We start from the raw sequence: 20,910 nt of genomic DNA, 5'->3' as shown, positions 1-20,910 counted from the left end.
CTCCTCACCTTTCCCTCCCATCTCCACTGGTGTTCCCCAAGGCTCCATCTTGGGACCTCTTTTGTTTAACATCTTCACCAATGATCTTTACACCTCATGCAAAGAATCCTCTCTTATTCAGTATGCCGATGACTCCACACTTATATCCATCTCAAATAACATTCCTGAACTACACTCCCTGACCCAACATCCACTGAACAATGGCCCACTCACAACCTATTGACCCTAAATCCCAAAAGACCAAACTCCTACTTTTCCTTCCCCGTTCTCTTTCTCATCACAAAACCTCCTTTTTTATTACATCTTCTAACAATACAAACATCCAACCTGACACCCACAGAAAACTCCTAGGGGTCATTATCGATGACGAACTCAAGCTCAACCTACACATACTCCAATGTATAAAAAAAAACAAACCAGAAACTAGGTCTGCTATATCGGAAAAAAAAATTCCTGACCCCCTGAATCTAGACTTACCCTGGGGCCAGGCATTCCTCCTCTCCTCCCCTCCCTCTTATATGCCGCCCCAGTTCTTACCAATATCCAGGCCTCCACTCTAAACAAACTGCAACAGACTTACCATAAAATAGCCAGATTCATTACTAACTCCCCATATAACTCACACCACTGCATTTCTTTAAACTCTCTTCAATGGCTTGAACTTCCCCAGTTTCTGCTATCTTATCAATTTCATATGTTACACTCTATTCTTTATAAACCCTCCTGTCCATCTCTATCTTCCTTAGTCTCCATCTACATCCCATCCCGGACCCTCCATACTTCTAACCAACAATTACTTGATATCTACCACCCAAAAAGGTCAGTAGGCAAACTACTCTACAAACACTCCCTTGCCCATGCTTGGAACAAACTTCCCCTTGACTTGCATTCAATCTCCCACACTTCACACTTTAAAAATTAACTAAAAGCTTATTTTCTCAATTCCAGAACCTTCCCTTGCCATGACCCTACCTAGTCTTCCTTCACTTTATGTACCCTCAAAAGGACCATACTTAGTACCTCATTACACCTCTCTCTCCAATGTGTCTACTATGCATTTGCACAATTTTATACAAACAAAAAATGTTTATTGTTGACCTACTGAACTATATCAATTTAAAATTGTTACTTAGCTTCTTTTTAATGCAACTTTAACTTTATGCATGTAACCCAACATATGTGAATCATTTTGCTATAACTGCTATTATATCAATATTGTTTAAAATTGTACTTGTTTTAAAAATGTATTACTGGAGCTTTCCTTCTCGGGTCTCCACTGAAAATGGTCCACAAGCCCAGTTGGACAAACCTGGTTAACAAATGTCAATAAATAAATAAATAAATAAAACCATAAGGCATTCTCTTCAGCTATATCCGTAACCTAAAAGATAGGACCCAGATGTGTGCTCAACTAGCTGTGGATGGCATCACACACACTTCTTCTTCTGGCTTTTTCCCGGTTAGGGTCGCCACAGCAGATCACCTGTCCGCTCATGATTGGCAGTGGAGTTTTACGGTGTTGAGTTGCCAGCCCGGCGCCCAACCTTCCACAGAAGGCACACACACGCACACACTCACACCTAGGGCCAATTTAGAGTGTCCAATCCACCTACAGCATGTCTTTGGGATGTGGGAGGAAAATAGAGCACCTGGAGAAAACCCACGCGACCACAGGGAGGACATGCAGACTCCGCAGAGAAGGCACCTCAGCCGAGGATCGAACCAGAGAACCTCTTGCTGTGAGGCAGCAACACTAACCGCTGCACCACCGTGGCCACCCTTATGGCATCACACACACTGATCCTGCAAAAATAGCTAACCTAGAAGCCAACAGGTCTAGTGAAAATTTCACCTACCTGTTCCCTCAAAACATTCCACAAAGCATTCCCTCTGCATCTCCCCCACCTTGTATCTTCAAAGAGCAAGTCATTAATGTTCCCTCCAAGGCCAAAAACACAGTCACTATGGGATCAGATACCATCCCAGGTTGTTTTAAATGGTCTAACAAATGAGTTAGCAACTCCATTAGGTACTCTGTTCAACCACACCCTGAGTACTGGTTTTGTCCCTGCTGAATAGAAAACAGCAACCGTCATCCCCTTCATAAAGGGGGTACAGCAACAGACCCTGGGAACTACAGACCCATAAGCTTAACCAGCCTTATATGTAAGGCCATGGAACAAATCATCATGGATCTTATAAGTAAGGATATAGGTGATCTCCAAACCCTTGATCTGGCACAATTTGGTTTTGTCAAAGGCAAGTAATGCCTGTTAAACTTGGTGGACTTCTTCGAAAATATCACCAGAGCCATAGATAAAGGAAAATCTGTGCATACACAGTCAACCTTGACTTAGCCAAGGCCTTCAACACAATCCCACATTTGGGCATCATTGACAAACTCTCCCACATGAATATCAACCCTTATGTTGTCAGGTAGGTTTGCTAGCTGTCACTGACAGATCACACTTTATCGCAACCAGCAGACCTGTCACCAGTGGGGTTCCATAGGCGTCAATGCTAGGCCCCATATTGTTTGGAATATACTTCTCAGAAATTCAGGCCAAAACAGAGGGGCTGTGGCTGACTACGTTTGCTGACAATTTAGATCCAATCACTGAATCCCCCAATGATATCAATATACTGCAAAGAGGACTTACACAAGCCAGTGATTAGTGCCAAAGTCATAGACTTAAACTCAATGCTAAAATGTGCATCACCCCCCCCCCCCCTCGGTATAAATGATATCCTTGCAGACTATCATAAATAATGATACCCTAAGTAACAACAAAGTAGGAAGACACTTGGGAATGCACATTGACTGTAGCCTAAACTTTGATCACCATGAGTCTATTGTGGTAAGGATGGCATTCTACATCACATATTTCATTGTACTCGACCCTCATCAGGCCAATAACTGAGTGCAATGCTCCCTTTGGTATATACCTTACTAGGCACGTGCAGCAACTTGAGACACCTCAGAGATTTCTAACCAAGAAAATTCAAGGTCTCCAGCACGTCGTACACTGACAGGGTGAAGTCACTGTCACTGTACTTATTAGCATACAGACTACTTAGAAGAGACTTGTGCCTTGCCTACAAAGCATTCGCAGATCCAAACCTAATGGAAATGCTGCACATCTGCAAGTCAGATGGGAAAAGGGTCACCCCCACTCCAGGAACCTTAACCTGGCCTGCAACATAAATAGGACCTGCTGGAGAGAAGATATGTCTCTCAGAGGTTGCCACTCCTCTGGAATAGGCTACCAATTCACATCAAACAAAGCCCCTCTATGACCCTGTTTAAGCATAGCCTGGATGACTGGATGGGAAACCATAAATTCCTGCTGGGGATTTCACTTATGACCCTTCTAGATATGGGCAGTCGCTGCTGAGTAAGATCTCGAGTTTAGGCAAGATCCTTTGCATTGGGTTTCTCTAGTATTATATTGGATACACACGGCTAGGCTTATAAAGACCTTTGGGTCAACAGCCCAGTAACCAGGTCTATATTAGGTGGTCAAAACTTTAGGTAATCGAATACCTAAAGATCAACACCTGTACGGCGACTTCTGCAAATTCTTTCATAGACAAAGAATCTGCCCTTTTCTCCACTGTAGTGTGATCTCGGATTTGGTATATTTAGTTAGGGGTGGTGTGGGGGGCACAGCCCCCCACTCGATTAGGGTTTGATTTTTTTTTTTTTCCTACGAAAGAATTCTCAGAAGTGGCTGTTCGATGTTTACAGCTTTCACTGTTTAGGTGTGGAGCTTTAGGTATTTGATTACCTAAAGCTTCGACTTTATAATATAGACCCCAGTAACCACTTATGAACCTATGACAGGAGCAGGGGGTTATAAGCCAGAGTATCAATCAAGCAGTGGACAGACATGAATTTATGTTGGACCAAACACCACAAATCTGTGTTAGAAACTGTGTATACAAATATGTATACTTATTATCCAGGTGTGTACCTGTTGCACTCTTCTCAGTGGGTGACAGTCAAAGATGCAGTGCCTGGTGATAATTAGCTGAGACGTAGAGCCAAAAACATGTCCAAGAATCATATGTGAGCCTATCAGTCATGCTAAAAGGGTTTTTTTTCCTGACTGAGTCAATATCCTATTATACTTTGGACAGTAAAAAAAATGGCCACTGACAACCTGTCATTAAAGACACAGCTATGATCAAAACAGGAACAAATATAATGCTAGTCATATGAATACATCTCTCAAATAATCTAAATAAAAGAAATGAGTGTGAAATCTTGGAATTTTTCAGTCTGCAACAACTGTGCTCATCCATTAAATAAGTCTACAATTTACTGTTTCTTATTCAATCTATGCAAAAATGGGGAGAAGGGGGAGATGTGATGTCCCACATTCTCTGCAGGATGCAACTGTGACTAAAGGTTTACACAAAACAAGCTGCTCCCAACAACAGATCCAAGTTTATTTTAGGAAAAAAATACCATATAAATAACAGGCTAATGCATACTCCTGTCTTACTAGATTGCCCTTCATGAAAGGTAAGAGCTGAGTGATTAATATGACCTTTAAAGGCTGCCATTCTTACAAAAGAAATGTCAAAGGCAAATGAAAAAAACAATGGAGTTTTCATGGATGTACACTACAACAATTTTCCAGTCAGGTATTATGACACTGACAGCTGACTGAAGCAAGACATCTGCAGTACCAACTTAAACTAAGAGAAAATGAGTTTGCTAAAAAAAATCTTGACTTTCCAGAAATATCAGATTTTTTTCTGTGAAGTCAACCTTCTTGAAAAGTCAATTTGTAGTAAAGTACTTGGAAACATCATTCTTGAAAATGATTTGCTGGCATGCATGGATGAAAACAAAGGGAAAAAACAAAACGCATGCTAACTCCTTAAAGAGCCAAGGGAAACAAGAGAGCCCTTTTTTGGAGACAACTTCACCAGTGACGAGCAAGGACTACAGTTCATTTATTCACTCATTCTTTGTTAACCAGGTTAGTCTCAATAGGCTACTGTCCCCTTTTTCAGGGGAGACCAGAGTTTCATGAACATTCCCTGCATTCCTATTAAGCTGTCAACTGCTTTGCAGCCATAAACCACAATGAATCAAGTCTCCTGAATAACAGGAAACTGAGGCTATAATGCCCTGTAAATACAAAGGTATAACTTCAAGCAGCAACACAAATTCTCTGCTGCAAAAAGCACCAAAATGTAGACAGAAAATGCCACATAGCTGATACTGCATATTATTATTTCGCCTCTGCCATGACACTTCACGTAGTGGTTTCTGAAACACAATGTTAAATTAAGTTGGAAATGTCTGCTAGCTTTCTAACGCTAGTTAATGGAAGCAGAACTAAAGAGTGCTGCACACTATACTTACTGCAACCTTTTTGAAATTAAAGAAATATGCAAATAAATCTCGCATGTGAAACCAGAGACTCCTCAAAACATGGAAGCTATGCGAAAAGGCTGATTTGATTGTGAAGAAAATAGTAGAGGTACTTTCATCAGGAATGCTGCATCAGTCTTAGACAGCTTTCAGCTATTAGAGAATGTCAAAAAATGTAACTCAGCCTTCACAGCCTTAACATCTGTAAAAATGCGAGAAGAGAATAAATCAGCCAGGAACCACGTTCTGTATGCATGAAAGTTAAAGTATAGCTCAAGTACCACCACAATCAAAGCATCAACCAGTCTGCCTGGCAAATCCACATGTGCAAACCAGTAGTGAGTAAGAAGGATGCCTTCACACACATGCCATACATCAGCAGCAATCTTCCAAGTAACGGGGCATTCAGATAATGACAAAGCAATGACATGAAAGACAATGTGGTAGAAGAGCAAGATGAGGGAGTCTGCCACTAGAGTTTACATTGGTTGCACTAATGAAATGGATGGCGACAACAGATGACGTCTGATGTAATGGAAATAAAAGACATGTACTCATTGTATCAACCAATCTAACAGGAGGACAGCAGTAATGATAACTGTACTGATATCCCTGTCTAGACAAAGTCCTGAATTTTCTCTCATTCTTTTGCTTGCCAGCATACATCCTGGCTCCCACATATCATGACATCATATACTAGATTAGAAGGGTGCAACCAACCCCTGTGTAACCAAACCCTTAACATTCAGACTGAACATATCTGCAAAAGAGAAACAATATAAGAATACAAAAAAAAAAGATATAATGGCCTGAAAATTCATCCACAGCCACAGTATGGAGAAGCCAGTCAGGCATAGGGAACCATGGGATGCTTCCTCAAAAATCAGCAAATATGGGGAATACATACAGGTCATATTTCATTTTGGTGATCTCCTGCAGTGGGTAAGTCTGGGTACTTCCTAGGACACTGGAACCAGAGGAAGGTCAAAAGGCAAAGAGTTCAGAAGTCTTGAGTCCTGAACCAAGGTACCAAAAGGAAGCATACTTCCTGAGATCTAGGTCCAATAAAAAAATCTGGTGTAGGTGTGAACTAGTGACCAAATACCTTCAGTAGGGACATGTTTTTTGAAAGAAGTACTGTATTCAGTGATAAGTACTGCTATCAAATCCAGTCCACAAGAGTTATCAAACTGCAGTTCTATGTCTGACGGCAAAGCACAATGCAGTTACCAGAGCATTAATGCTTCTGAATGCTTGAAGCAAAAGAAAATAACAACTGCTCTGTTTTCCTGAAGTAATGTACCTTCGTCAGATAAAATCTGTTTTGGAAGTGCACATCTAAAGCAGAAAGGACCCTTTATGCCCTCAATTCTGCCCCTGAAAAAACAGGGAGTTAAATGGTCTGCTTTACACAAATCTGAAATCACTTTTAGGAGAAAAATGTGCTTAGCTCTAGAACACATACAATCACTGTGAAAGACAAACATCCTGCAGCTTGGCAGTCCTGCAAGCAAATGTAAGAAATGAAACGGACAAGAAATCTTCTTCTTTCGGCTTTTTCCTGGTTAGGGGTCACCACAGCGGATCACCTGTACGCTCATGATTGGCAGTGGAGTTTTACAGTGTCGAGTTGCCAGCCACAGTTCCACAGAAGGCGCACACACACACCTAGGGCCAATTTAGTGTGTCCAATCCACCTATAGCATGTCTTTGGGATGTGGGAGGAAACCAGAGCACCAGGAGAAAACCCACATGGAGGACATGCAGACTCCGCACAGAAGATACCCCAGCCGAGAATTGAACCGGAGAACCTCTTGCTGTGAGGCGACAATGCTAACCGCTGCACCACTGTGGCCGCCTTCTAAATTTATTCAAAGTGCTCTTAACAACTAAGCACATTGACCATAAACACATGGCTTCTTCAGAGTTAATAAGAGCTATAAATCATTCATACATTTATACAAAAAAGACCATTTCTTTCAACCAATCACTTCACCATACTCATAAATAATTAATTTAATTAATTAATTAAATTATTTATTCCTAACTGGCCTCATTGTTTAAACATATATATATATATATATATATATATATATATATATATATATATATATATATATATATGTATGTATATACACACACACCTACATATAGTACAAGCAATTTGTATGTGCAAATATATTCACAAATGCCACGTTTAACACTCCTAAAAATAGCACAAAAGTAAATAGTTCAAAATAATATAATCCAAAAGTATATACATATGTACTGTGTTATTATAAACCAATAAAGCAATAAAACATCAAAATATTAATAGAATATGTATTAGTTAATAATGCAACTTGTACTTAACTTCATTTGCCCTTTGTTTCAACACTGGCATCATAGATATGCTGTCATTCAAGCCAGGTAAACAAGTTGCATTTAAAATAATTTGCCATTTATATTCCAGTTTTTCTACTCTAAGTTTGTCATCACCCCCTCTTTCATTTGGAAGCACTCGGTCAACCACAAAGAAGATAAACTTCTTGTAGTTGAAACAGGTGGCACCGTGTATATATAGGGCATTATGTATATCTCTATTCTTAATAGCTCTGAGATGCTCTGCTATTCCGTCTTTTAATCTACGTTATCGTTTTTCCTATGTAGAATCCCGGACAGGTAGTGCAAGGGGCTAAATAAACTAACATGTTGGAATTGCAACTGCATCTACCTGGGCATGGTATCACCCTATTGTAACCAAATACTGACACGCAAGGGCCATCACTTATAAACTTGCAATATCTACATGCTCCACATTTATACATTCTTGAACATGTAGCTTTACAAATCTGCCTTTCCAAAATGCTCAATATTTTTTTCCTTTACAAAAAACACTCTTAGTGTCTGTCCCAATCTATTCTTCATTTTAGTATCAAAACTTGTGTTCCATGTCCTCCTGACAATTTCTAATATTGCTGATGTTTGACGACTGTATCTTAAAATCAAAGCTTCAGAGTTGTAAGGTTTAGCTGTTTTTCTGGGGACATTGATTACCTCCCCATAAAATAGGGGGAAATGAAGTATTTCTTCTCCTTAACACTTCATTATGCACCTTAACAAGCAACTTCAAGGGGTACCCTCTGTCCAAAAACATACCTATCAAGGTAAATATCTCCTGCTGGTAGGTTCGGTTGTCACTGATTAAGTGTGACAACCTCACCATCTCACCCTTAATAATACTTTTTCGTTGATGGAATGGTGACAACTTTGGTAGTGAAGGAACGAATTACTGTAAGTTTGTTTTCTAAAGATGTTACTTTGTAAACCTTCAAATGTTTTAATAAGATTGATGTCCAAAAAATCTACCGTCTCTCTCTCTTCCACTAACTGGTAAATGTGAATAATGGTGTAGTAGTATTTAAATATCTTGCAAACTGTTCAGCTTCTTGTTCACTACCCCTCCACAAAACCAGTATGTCATCTAAGAAACGATTATATGAAACTATTTGGTCTCCTTTGTTTTGTTTGTTATTTTTACTGGTTTTACCATTTTTGGGTTAGTTTCATCTTATTATTCTGCAAGCAAATGTAATAGTCATCAAATGAACCTCAGAAATTATGAATAAGAAAGTTCAAAGACTATGCAAAGAAGGTCCTCAGCAGAAGATGGGTTTTCAAAGGTGAGAGCGAGAACGGGCAAGCAAAGTACCACGAAAGAGATGAGTTTTTAGAGGCAACTGAAAATGGAGAACTCCATAAGGAACTGCTCAGTCACAATCAATGCTGGGCATAAGTTTCATCATCTACTAAGTCACAATGTGCAGACACACCTGAAACATGCACCATGAACATGGAATAATTGAAGCCCAAATCATACAACAGCCTGAGAATACAGGCTTAACAGCTACAAAGGTGGCACAGGACAATCAATGAAGAATCCATTCCGTGTACAGAGCATTACTTGAGTCGAAGGCACCCTGCTACCCTTCATTACCTCAAAAGAATTCTGCTGAAAGGTATGGGGAAGTAGGGGATCTAATAGGAGATGCACCCTGAGGTGAAGTTAATTAAGGTTTCAAACAAGTGGGGGCACTTCCTTCACTTGTAACTGCATGGCTTCTTCTAGTAAAACAAATTAATGCAGCTCAAGTGGGCAAATTCTGGCCCAGAGCAAATACAGCAAAATTCAAAACCACCTGAAGTTGCAAATAGGAGCGTGAAAGCTTGTTGCCTTAATAACCTTTTATTTTTTTTCTTTGAGCTAAGCTTTTTCTTTTGGATATGGCTTTTTATACTGACATAGGTCTGAACACTTGTAAACAAACCCTTGTGTGCCTTCACTGGGCAATCAGAACATGCTTTATTTATTTTATTTATTTATTTATTGACATTTGATTACCAGGAAGGTCCAATTAGTTAGGAGTCCATTTTCAGCAGAGATCTGAGGAGAAAAGCTCCAAAGTATTAGTTTTGGTCTTTTTTCTCTCTTCTTTGAATGGTGAAGTGAGGCACAGTATCAGTGGGAAAAGTGGAAAGGCATGCAACAATCATCACGTCACAAGACATCACAATACATCAGAAACAGTCAACATCAAAGCTGCCTTGCCTTGCTGAACTAAGGGGAACATGGAGAGTACTGTGTTCTTCTGTAAGGCAAACAGGACAATAACCAGGGTTCCAAACTTCCAGAAGAACCTAAACACTGGACCAAACATTATTTGGTTTAATCAAGGGCAGGTCATGGCTACATAGCCTGGTAGACTTCTTTGAGGAGGACACCAAAGCAATGGATAAGGGCAAGATGATTCACACTGCCTACCTTGACCTGGCAAGGCATTTGACACAATCACACACTCAGGCATTGTTGACAACCTTAAGAGGTTAGGTACAAACCCTTATGTTAGCCAGTGGATAGCCAGCTGGCTCACAAACAAGACCCAGGAAGTTAAAATTGAGGAGACCACTTCTACAAAGAGGCCAGTCACAAGCAGAGTCCCTCAGGGATCAGTCCTGGGACTGCCCCTGTTTGACATTTACTTCTCTGAAGTCAAGGCTAATATCAATGGCCTCTGGCTAGCTAAATTTGCAGATAATTGCAAATTAGCAGCTGTCACCGAATCATCCACTGACAAACGTTCATCAGGAAATGCTGACACAAACTGGTGACAGAGCCATGGACTAAAACTAAATGTCAAGAAATGCATAGTAGTATCTTTTGGGAAGTCATCCACCCCTGGTAAGTATCATAATGACAACACACCCCCTAACAGTTGACCTAGTATTCAGGGAACTGGGAACACATATAGACAGTAAGCTAGCCTTTGGCCATCATGTGTCTCTAGTAGTACAGAAATAATTCTATGATGTGCAACTTATAAACAAAGGTATGTCATCTAGGTCGAAAGAAGTCATTGTTCCACTATATTCAGACTTCATCAGACCGATCACAGAGTATAATGCCCCCCTTTTGCAGGTACCTCATGAGGCACACCTAACAACTGGAAAGTCAACAGAATTTTTCTAATGAAAGAATACAGGGCATAAGTAAGACATCCTATGCAAACCACCTTAAAGCTCTATCCCTGTGTTCTGTTTCCTACAAACAGTTGAGCGGAGATATATACCTGGCATACAAGGCATTGTTGGACCCCATACTGATGGACCTCCTGCATAACTGTAAAACAAACAGCACCAGAATTACTACTTCTAAAGACTTAATCCTTCCCTGGGATATAAACAGGATCTGCTAGACAGATAGGTATGTATTCCAGAGACTACTCCTCCTCCCCAACAGGCTCCCATCCATGTGAAGCAGAGCTCCTCCCTAACCCAATTCAAGTGTAACTCAGGAAACTGATGGGAAACAGGAAATTCATCCCTGGCTTGGCACTATGTCTCTAATGGACACCGGCAGTCTGTAAATGGTGCATCTCCCAGACCCCTGCCTGTAAATGCTTCATCTCCCAAGCCTCTGCTTACAGTTATCAAGAGTATCAGAACTTGTCAGAGATATAGGAAGCATTGCTAGGCTTAGAAAGGCCCTAGTGGTAGGTAGCCTAGTATATACCCATGAACTTATAAAATCTAGAAGTGATGAAACTAAATGATTAGAGAGTGTATATTGACAAACAATATTTTTAACATTAATGAACAAAACTATATATATAGTTTTAGAAGACATAAATAGCAAAGTAAATTTAAATGAAACAGACCATGGATGTGCTGACAGAATGACAGACTTAATGAAAAAAAATACTACCTTATTCTAAAAACATGTTAACATAATCATAGGTAGGATCTTATTTAAAATGTTATGGACAAAACTTCCTAAAATCTTGGTGAACTTTTTAGTAGTACTTTAGTACTACTTATCAGACTAATGTTGGATTATAATTCAGTACATATAACAAAAACTTAGTTTCTTTATTACAAAACATTCAGGGAAGATTTACAAAATATATTCCATCTTTGCAAAGCTAACATATTATGAGATGTTGCAGCAGCTACTTTTTAGTATTTTATGCTGTTTACTGAATGGGTATACGGTGCATGGCACAGAAAATATTTAATGAGCATGAGCACCAAGCAATGTATGCTGTAACCAAGAACAATAAAACTAGATGATTAAAAAAAATATTCGTTAAGGTGATCACATCCCACAAAACAGCCAAAAGAAATTCATACATTACTCAAGTTATTCTCAGGCTGTAGAATAAGTTACTAGAAACACTAGATTAGTTAAAGGAATTACTGAATTTAAATCAAAACCTGACATCTGTATTAGTGAAGAGTGCTTCTGACACAATATGGCAGAGCTGCCATTCCTTCACAACCATTTAGCCTAAATGCTTAATATAGTAACTTATGAACTTGAAATGTGGTAAATCAAAGCAGACACAAACAAACTACAAGATTAATGGCACAATTAAAAGGGCCTAAATCTAGAAACAGCTTAACTGCGTGGGAATCAAAAAGAACCACCTATGAAGAAATATAACTTGAATGCGTTGCAATGTACTGACATTGTGCATGCAGAGCACATGTTAAAGTCAATCTCGTGGACTCCTGTGAGTGCACAGAAACAAAACACCAATGCAATTTATACTATACAGTGGTATTGCTCTAAAAAAAAGAGAGACTATTTTAAACTAATATTACTATGTATAATTCATCATAACAGGTTAATAACCAATTCAATTTTTTTTGTGTGTTTTTTTTCCTCCCTGCTTGCTGACCATCACCAAACTCATACAAGAGACAGTCCATTTATTCCCTATGAGTGACCCAGTGGACACCGACTCAGATGAGTGTCAACAAGAAGGAAATGTACTCCAGTCAGGCATGGAGGACTTCTGTGCCTATGGCTGCCAGTCGACCATTAGACCCTGAAATCAAAATTCCACCGCTGACTACACACACTAGCAGCCTAATAAACTCATAGAGGAGGGCTAGAACAATGACCGATCTTCACCTTACTCAACATCTGCTGCAATTCCACAAGGACTGGCATGCAAGGCCTCACTTACACAGACAGGCAGGGGTGTTAATCTACAGCCCAAACTCCCACAACCTGGTGGCTGATAAGATCACCCTCATTGCTGCAAAGGCATCCTGTGCCCTCTCCCTATGTGTGTCTGCTCTCACACACACATGCCTGACAACTGCCATCACTGGCTTGAGAACTGACAAGCTGATATCCCCTGGTTTTCAGCTATTGGTGTGAGTGAACAACTGACTGGAACCCACCTTTCCCTCACCATGGGATGGGCTAAAACAGCATAGACCATTCATTCCCATCATCCCCTGCCCCGCTCTTCCAACATTCGAGTTGGTATACAACATTAGGCCATTTGAAGTGTACTGAGGCCTTCATCTCTCTATGCCACAGAACCAAATTAATTTAAAATTTTCCCCAAGGTGAGAGATGTCACTAGAGCTATGCTCCAATTAACCAAATAATGCCTCCACAACCATTCCCTGGTATGTAACAACTAAATACCCACTGTTAAAACTGCTCTGATATAGAATACTGCACGTTTGTCTTTTTTCTCCAAATTTAACTCCTGCTTTTACTTCTGCATGTTAAATACGAGATGTTTGTGTTGCCACTAGCAATGGGTGATTTTCAGTCTAGTGTACTCACCCAAGGTGTGTGCTTACAGAACCATGCGACTCAAAGGCATTCCTACATTTGCACTGTTAACAGTAAGTTCTTTAACCACAGCATACACAGTGCAACCCACCCAACCCAACTTCCCAGTTCTCTCCCAGCATAAGCAGTAGATATACAATTATCCACTGCAAGCTCCTTTCTTATGCTTGAAGGATTTAAACATAGTCCTGTATACATGTTTGTGTATAAGCTGATAAACTGTTAAATCGTTGCAAACATATGGTTTAAATTAAAAAAAACTGCACCTTTGTTTCAGGGATAGGATCTATAACACTTTATTTTCAGCATATGCATCAATTTGAGGAAGAGCCCAAAAAAAAAAAAAAAAAAAAGAAAACGGGAAAGTGCAGGTACTTTGACAGCACTTGATGTTAAAATTTATTTCTGAGGGGAATACTGTAAAAGCCTTGGTCACATTTGTTAGATTTTTTCTTCTTCTTCTAAGATGTTACAAATAAAGACAGAAGAAAATTCTAAGTTTTCTGGGATTGTGGCACTGGAACCTACAGTTTAGTAAAAAGAGTCCTGCCAAAACAAACAGTAAGACCTATGTGCAACTGATGAGGTTATATAATTAAAGTTTGGCCTAGCAAGATACAAAAGGACTACAAATTAAGGTCTCATACTAGAAAGATTACCAGTGCTTGAGTACGTGGCTGAGAGTAGAAGGTTAACTTAATGCCACTATCTATGGACAGACAGTAGGGTATGTACTAAGAGCCACGAATTATGTGGTAAAAAGATAACCATATCTAAAGACCATCATCACAAAACAAACAATTCAAATGTCTTGGGTTTTACCTCAGCAGCAGAAACAGCAAACAGGAATGTAAAAGGTTTGAAAATTAGTTAGCAGCAGCATGTAATAGAGTAAAATGGTGTGGTCCCAAGACCGTGGAATGCATGCGAGCTACATGCGTGTTACAGGTGAATTGGTACAAACTCAAAGAAAAACTACATACTTCTGAAAGAGCGTGGCATATCATAACAGACCGTAAAACTAAGGGGAAAAATGAATCTTGGCAGGTAGATGGTACTTGAGGTACTTCCAAAAGCAAGACTCCAAGTCACAGGACAGAATCAGAAGGTAGTTAAGTAAAGGTGAAAGGTCTTCCACAATGTCATTCACAACAATGAGAAGCAGAGTTGGGCAGGCTTTACAGTAGCTCCCATTACAGTTTCTTTCTGAAGCAGTCTTCAGTTTCTGGTCATGTGTGTATTACAAATAATACGCACAGACCAAACATTTAGGTTACAAAACCCTATTATGCCATCCCCCAATAAACAGGTGCTTGAAGCCCTTATCTGGTAGCAGAAACGGCAGAGCTATCCCCTTGTAGAGCAGCCCAGTGAAGTGAATGAGTAGCCAAGGTTATCAATGAGGAAGCTGATGGCACAAGAAAGAATTTGTCAAAAACGCTTGGTCCACAAGATCTTTCTAATAAGAGATATGGAGTCTAACAAACAGAACCGGTGAAATAGGAATATCCTGTCTTAACACTAATCAATATTTCTGAAGCACAATTTAAAGGTTTGCCTTTGCATACTTTGTTTCTCTTAGGAAAACAATAATAAACTTTTAAACTGCTTAGTTTCAGCTAAGCTAAAAGCAAGCCAAGAAATGGCAAAATTGTATGCTGAAGTGTTAAGGAAAGTTAAAATTGCACTTGCATAAGCAACAGACATGAATGTCTTATACATTCAAAGTGGTTTAAAAACACTGGGTGCAACTCATGTAGAGCAGTGGAGGGGTTAAACCACCTGATGCATCCCATTCCTCTCCTCTCTTCCGTTATGTACTTGTGAACCTTTGAGACAAGTCTACTTTGGAATATTGCAGCATTTCCATTACAGCAGAAATGGAAATCTTGACAGCCCAGTGGCTAAACATTTTTGGAATGTCATAACAGGGATTATGTCCAGTTAATGTTCAGGGGTTATAGCAGACTTCTTCAGTAGGAACTGCTCAGTCCACTAAGAAGAATTCACAGGAAACAGAAACACTGCTCATACTATGATATGGCACATTGCACAAAATTGACTGAACAATGAATTTATTTTTTGTTATCTAGGGTAAAATGTTTGCTTCTTTGAACTGTTTACGGGTTCAGCCCAGAAACATATACAGGAAAAAAATACAAATTTACCATTTTATAACAGCAAAACAGAGAAAACTGGTAAAATGCAATACTGAAAAATATGAACATGAAATCGGAGTTACAGAATAATTTAACTACAACCAGGTAGTGAATCCGTAGTTAAATAATACATGGGGATGTGAAGGTGGGATTAGGACAGTGTAGAGGTAGAGATGGTCAACACCTGAAGGGAGAGAGTAAGCGTGAGGGAGATTAGGTAAGTGGAGACTTAGACAAATACCATCACCAAAGGGACAGCAAAGATAAGTTGAGCTATTTATAGAATACCTACAGAGCAAGTCCAAAGGGTGAGATTACAGTGAGTTATGGTGTGTGCAGGCACTAAGAATTAACATGGAATATCTTCTTGTAAAGCTGTACACAGAGAAACTGGAGAGGCTCTTAGTTCAAATGGTTAAGGTGTGTACATGATGCAGTATTATCAGGGTACCTGCAGCGTGTTTAATAAGACAATGACAACGGTTATGTAATCTTTCTCTTCACATTTGTGAGACTATTAAGGTTTTTGTATGAAAGTACTGTGTTTTTCTGATTTTGTAATGCTTTAAAGTAAAAAGGCCGTTTTTGTCAGACGTACTGGTGACTGGAATAAAAGTATCACAATACCCTATATTGTCTTGGTCCTGCATGTTGTGCTGAAAAGAATTTGTTGGAATAAGCATAAGTTTTTGAAGACTTCTTGCTAAGTGTGTCTGATAAGAACATTGAATTATGAATCATTGGGTCCTATACCTTACTGGTTTCCAAGTACTCTACATTTTTCCCCTTCATAAACAGTTTTATGATTTTCTAGACCACTGAGATCAGAAAGGCAGAATAACGGAATTCATGCCTGTTCTGGATCAGCCCTCATTTATGGGAATCAGAACAGCACTCTTCAAGTCTTCATAGGCTAAATTAACTCACACTGTTTGTTGAAAGAAGTGGTTATTGGTGCTATTGGACATGGTTAACCCTTCTTCGTGGTAGGCATAGGCTATTCTGACTCCATTTATCATTCCTCTTAATTGGCATGACTGTCCTTTCCCTCACTATAAGCCTCTGCTATTCTGAAAGCATTTCCTGTTTTCTCTTGCTTCAGAGCTGGTACTGTCCTTTGCACTTCAGCTACTGTTTTCCCTTTTACTTCCTGAATACTACAATTCTGTTAACTCTCTGATGCAGCATCATTTAAGAAACATGCTGCCTTCTTTCTGTTTTGCTTTTCTTAAGATGTTTTACAAAGACTACTAACACTACTACTCCACTTGCTGCTCTGAAGTAATCACTGTTTTCCTTGCCACCAGCAAGCCTCTTTGAGGTAGCTTTTCTGGGCACTGCCAGATTATGGTAAAGTCTGTCCTCGTTAAGACAAGAGCTCTCCCTTTTGTGCCTTTCTCTTCTTTACAGTTGCAATAAATCTGAAACACAATATTAACTGATCACTAATATGACAAATCACAAACAGCTATTCACTTTCAGCTCTGAGATCAGACACAAGCCTCGAAAAGATTCCAAAATTCACTGCCCAAGGCTTGTCCTGTATAAGGCATAAAGAATAAGCCTTCTCCTAGCACAGGATGTAGACAAGATTAGTTCTGGGTAACATATATCGCCAAGACAGGAAGTCATTACCATGCAAAAATGCCCTGCCATTCTCTCTATTTCCTGCTTCTTTTGGAAGATTCTATGCATAAACATTCTGTGACCTATACTGACATTTGCAGCTTCCTGTAATTTTTGTAGATGGGTATGACTACATTACACCCATTATGGGGGGGTAGAGTGACTTCTGCCTTTCTCCAAGGAAAGTACTCCAAGGAAGAGGAAACTGGAAAGGCAAACCCTGATTTAGAGAGATCTGCTGAATCCTCCACTAGCATTCATGTTTGAGACAGGGTAAAAGAGGGACTGGAAACTCCAGAGGGTGGCAGTGTTGAAGCCAAGCAGTCTAGAGATACCACTGAAATGTCCTCATTTGTAGTTTGTCAAAAGGAGCCATGGGAATGATGGATGCCATGAACCCCAGGGCTCAGAGACATTCCCTTGCAGGAAGAACTAGAAGAGGAAGAATAAACTGGAAATAAGGAGAAGAAAATGAGGACCTTGGGAGAGAGAAGAGGTCAGCACTGAAATAGTCTGAATCCTGCAACCCCAAAACACCTGGTGCTGACAGGGAGACACCACTGGCTTTTTGAGATTGAGAGTAAATCCCACAGTGCACAGGAGAAGCATAGTGAAGTGTATATTCTGAAGCAGGAGCCAAGGAGATGGGGCCTTGAATCAGGTCATACAATAAGGAAATATTTGGATTCCCTGAAGTCTGCAGGAAGCTACTACAGGGGACAGACATTTGGTAAATACCCTTGGTGCTGTAGAAAGACCAAAAGGCAAAGTAGAGAACTGATAAGAGGAAGAAACACAGAAACAATTTCCTGAAGAGAAGGTGAACAGGAATATGGAGGTAAGTGTCTTTCAAATCCAGGGAGATCAGAAAGGCCTGATGAAGCAAAAGAGGGAAGTGGGCCTGAAGAGACATCCTGAAGGAAGAAACCTTGATAAAGGTGTTGAGATTTAGTTTAAATGACTCAAATGTTGTATTTTTCATCCTGCTGCGAAAGTACTATGCGGGTCTCTAGCATTTCATGCTTTTTTCTCTCCTGATATAACTAGTGAACGATTGTCAGGTTTGTATATATTTTTTTAATTGCACTGTATTTGAAGTTATAGACGCATTTAGTACTTGTGTTTCTGATATAGATAGTGTAGGACTGTCAGACTTTTGATGTTTTTACTGCTTTACAGATGTTGTTACAGTGTATGCATATAAAGACTGTTTTTTACTTGTATTTTAGTTTTATGAATTTTAGGCAGCCTTAAGATGTTTGTGAGCAAATTATTCCTTACAATGTTTCTATTGCTCTGTTGGTATCAGACTGCTTTTTTGAATGGCAGGGTAATATTCATTGATGTGATCATGTGACATCTGATCTCCCTGTGCTTGGTTGTTTGCTATTTTAAATATCACTATAATGTTTTTGAGAAGGTCTGAAGAAGCAGAGGTTACTCTGTGAAGGTGCTTACTGTTTTCCTAATAAAGTTATTATTTGGTTTGAACTAAATTAGAGCAGTGTTTGGGAGGAGTCTCTTTTTCGTATTTGGTTGCTACGTTAACTCCAATCTTTACTGAGTGGCCTTTGTTTTTATTCTCTTCTGTTTGGCATAAAATAACTGTGTTGGATGATGGAGAAAACCATCTATGGTAACCTGTTCTCAAACAGAAAAGGCAAGGGTTAGCCTGAGGGACAAATGAACATGGTCAAGGGGGAGAGGAGGCTCGATGTCAGATACAGGCAGATTTATCAGGAAAAGAAGGGTTTTGGCCTCTAGAAATCTTAATGGGTTTATCTGGAGAAAATTCACTTAGAAACCCTTTTACCTAGAGAAGGTTGTCTAGACTGCCTATATTCAAAATAATATTTTGAAGGACAGTTCCGCTGTAACTCGGTACAAGAAAAACAAAGATTTGTTTGAGGTCCTGCATAACTTTGCTCCTATTCTGCAGGATTTTAAACAATTCTGCAACAGCAGTGCCAAAATGATTCTTCTTTCCTAAGAGAGAATCCTTTGATGAGCAGTTCAGACACATATCAGGATGCAGCACAACTGACCCAATGTTTACAGTGATACAGACAGTTGAGAAGACGTGAGAGATAAGGAAAGAGTCCAACTGGGCATTCCTAGACTTGGAGAAAGCAAACAATAAGGTCACAGGAAAGCTGATTTGGGCAGTCCTGTGGTGTTTCGAAGTCACAGAAATATTGGTAGAATTGGTGCAGGCTATGTACAAGGACGCAATGATTCAACTATGAACAGTGCTTGGTCTCACAGAGTGATTACTAGGGGGAGTGGGTGTGCACCAGGGTTCAGCTCTGAGCCCACTGCTGTTCATAGTAGTGATAGACTACAGTAGCAAATACGTCGGAGGGGACAAATCAACAAATGCTGCCGTATGCAGATGATGTGGCATTACAGGCAGACTCTGAGCATAAATTCTGGAATGCAAAATTGAAGGCTCATGGGATGAAACTCAGTAGAGATAAGACAGTTGTAAGGCAGCAAATGATGGAATTTAGAAGATTAGAACAGAGATAAAATGGAAAATAGTGGAACAGGTTAAAGGCTTCAAGTATCTGTGAGGGGTGGTTGAGGAGACAGGATGTCTGAATGAGGTCAAATATCTAGAAGCAGAGGTGCTGCAGCCAACTGGCACAGAGTGTCAGGTGTAGTACATGATGGAAGAATGCCAAAGAAGCTAAAAAGTAAAGTGTACACAACAGTGGTGAGACCACTACTGCTATATGGTACAGAAACCTGGGCAGTAAAGACAGAGCAGCTAAAGAAGCTAGAGGTGATGGAGATGCAGTGGCTGAGATGGGTGGTAGGATGCACACTGTGGGACAGACAAGGAAATGAGGACATAAGAGCAGTAGCAAACGTAGCTCCAATTGCAGAAAATGTCAAACAGAACAGATTACAGTGGTTGAACACACATGCAGCAAAGCACAAGACAATCTGGTGAACAAGATTTTGGACAGACATGAAGACAAGGGAAATCAAGGGCATCTAGCAAAGAGCTGGATGGACTCTGATACAGAAGATCTGTAACAGTCAGACATAAGTGTCAAAGAAGGCATGAGAGTGGCACTAAATAGAGAGAGATTGTGACAGTTGACAACACCCAGACCACATGTAGAAAAATGGAAAAAGGGGGTTGATGATAATGATGATAAGGGAGAACTTAAAAGTTTGGCCTTGATGTCCTCAGATATAGTCTGCAGCAGGCACAACCAAGAATATTTCTTGATGACAGAACCAGATGCAGCTTCCCTAGAGGAGGCCTCAGCTGCATTTAATAGAATGGCAGGCTACCTTAGAGGCAGAACTCAATAGAGACAGAGCAGAAATATTACTTGTCTGACTCAGGGTAGTCTGTCAGAACCCCTACCACTGGTATAGAAAAGCCAGGGCATACATAGTCATGTGGGTCTGATAAATCAATGGACAGAACAGTCAAAATAGCAGAAGTATGCACTTTTTTTCTCATATCTCTCCATAGCATGGCTGTCATTTATCAGAAGGCAGAAGTTTGGAAGAGGAAAGCAGTTTTGATGGCTTATCTATGGACATGGAAACAACAACAGAATCTGATGATTGACTTTTATACA

The 20,910-nt window shown here is 39.9% G+C and overlaps 1 protein-coding gene across 1 annotated transcript in view; it reads right to left on the bottom strand.

Moving 5' to 3' along the window:
* The window catches only part of LRBA (LPS responsive beige-like anchor protein), a 4,045,850-nt gene that overhangs the window by 1,295,909 nt on the left and 2,729,031 nt on the right, over positions 1–20,910 (bottom strand). The gene's annotated exons all lie outside the window — the stretch shown is intronic.

The sequence above is a fragment of the Protopterus annectens genome, chromosome 2.part1, assembly GCF_019279795.1.
Source record: "Protopterus annectens isolate FY-2018-M chromosome 2.part1, PAN1.0, whole genome shotgun sequence".
In the NCBI taxonomy this organism is placed as follows: Eukaryota; Metazoa; Chordata; order Ceratodontiformes; family Protopteridae; genus Protopterus; species Protopterus annectens.
This window is presented reverse-complemented; position numbering and strand designations above follow the sequence as displayed.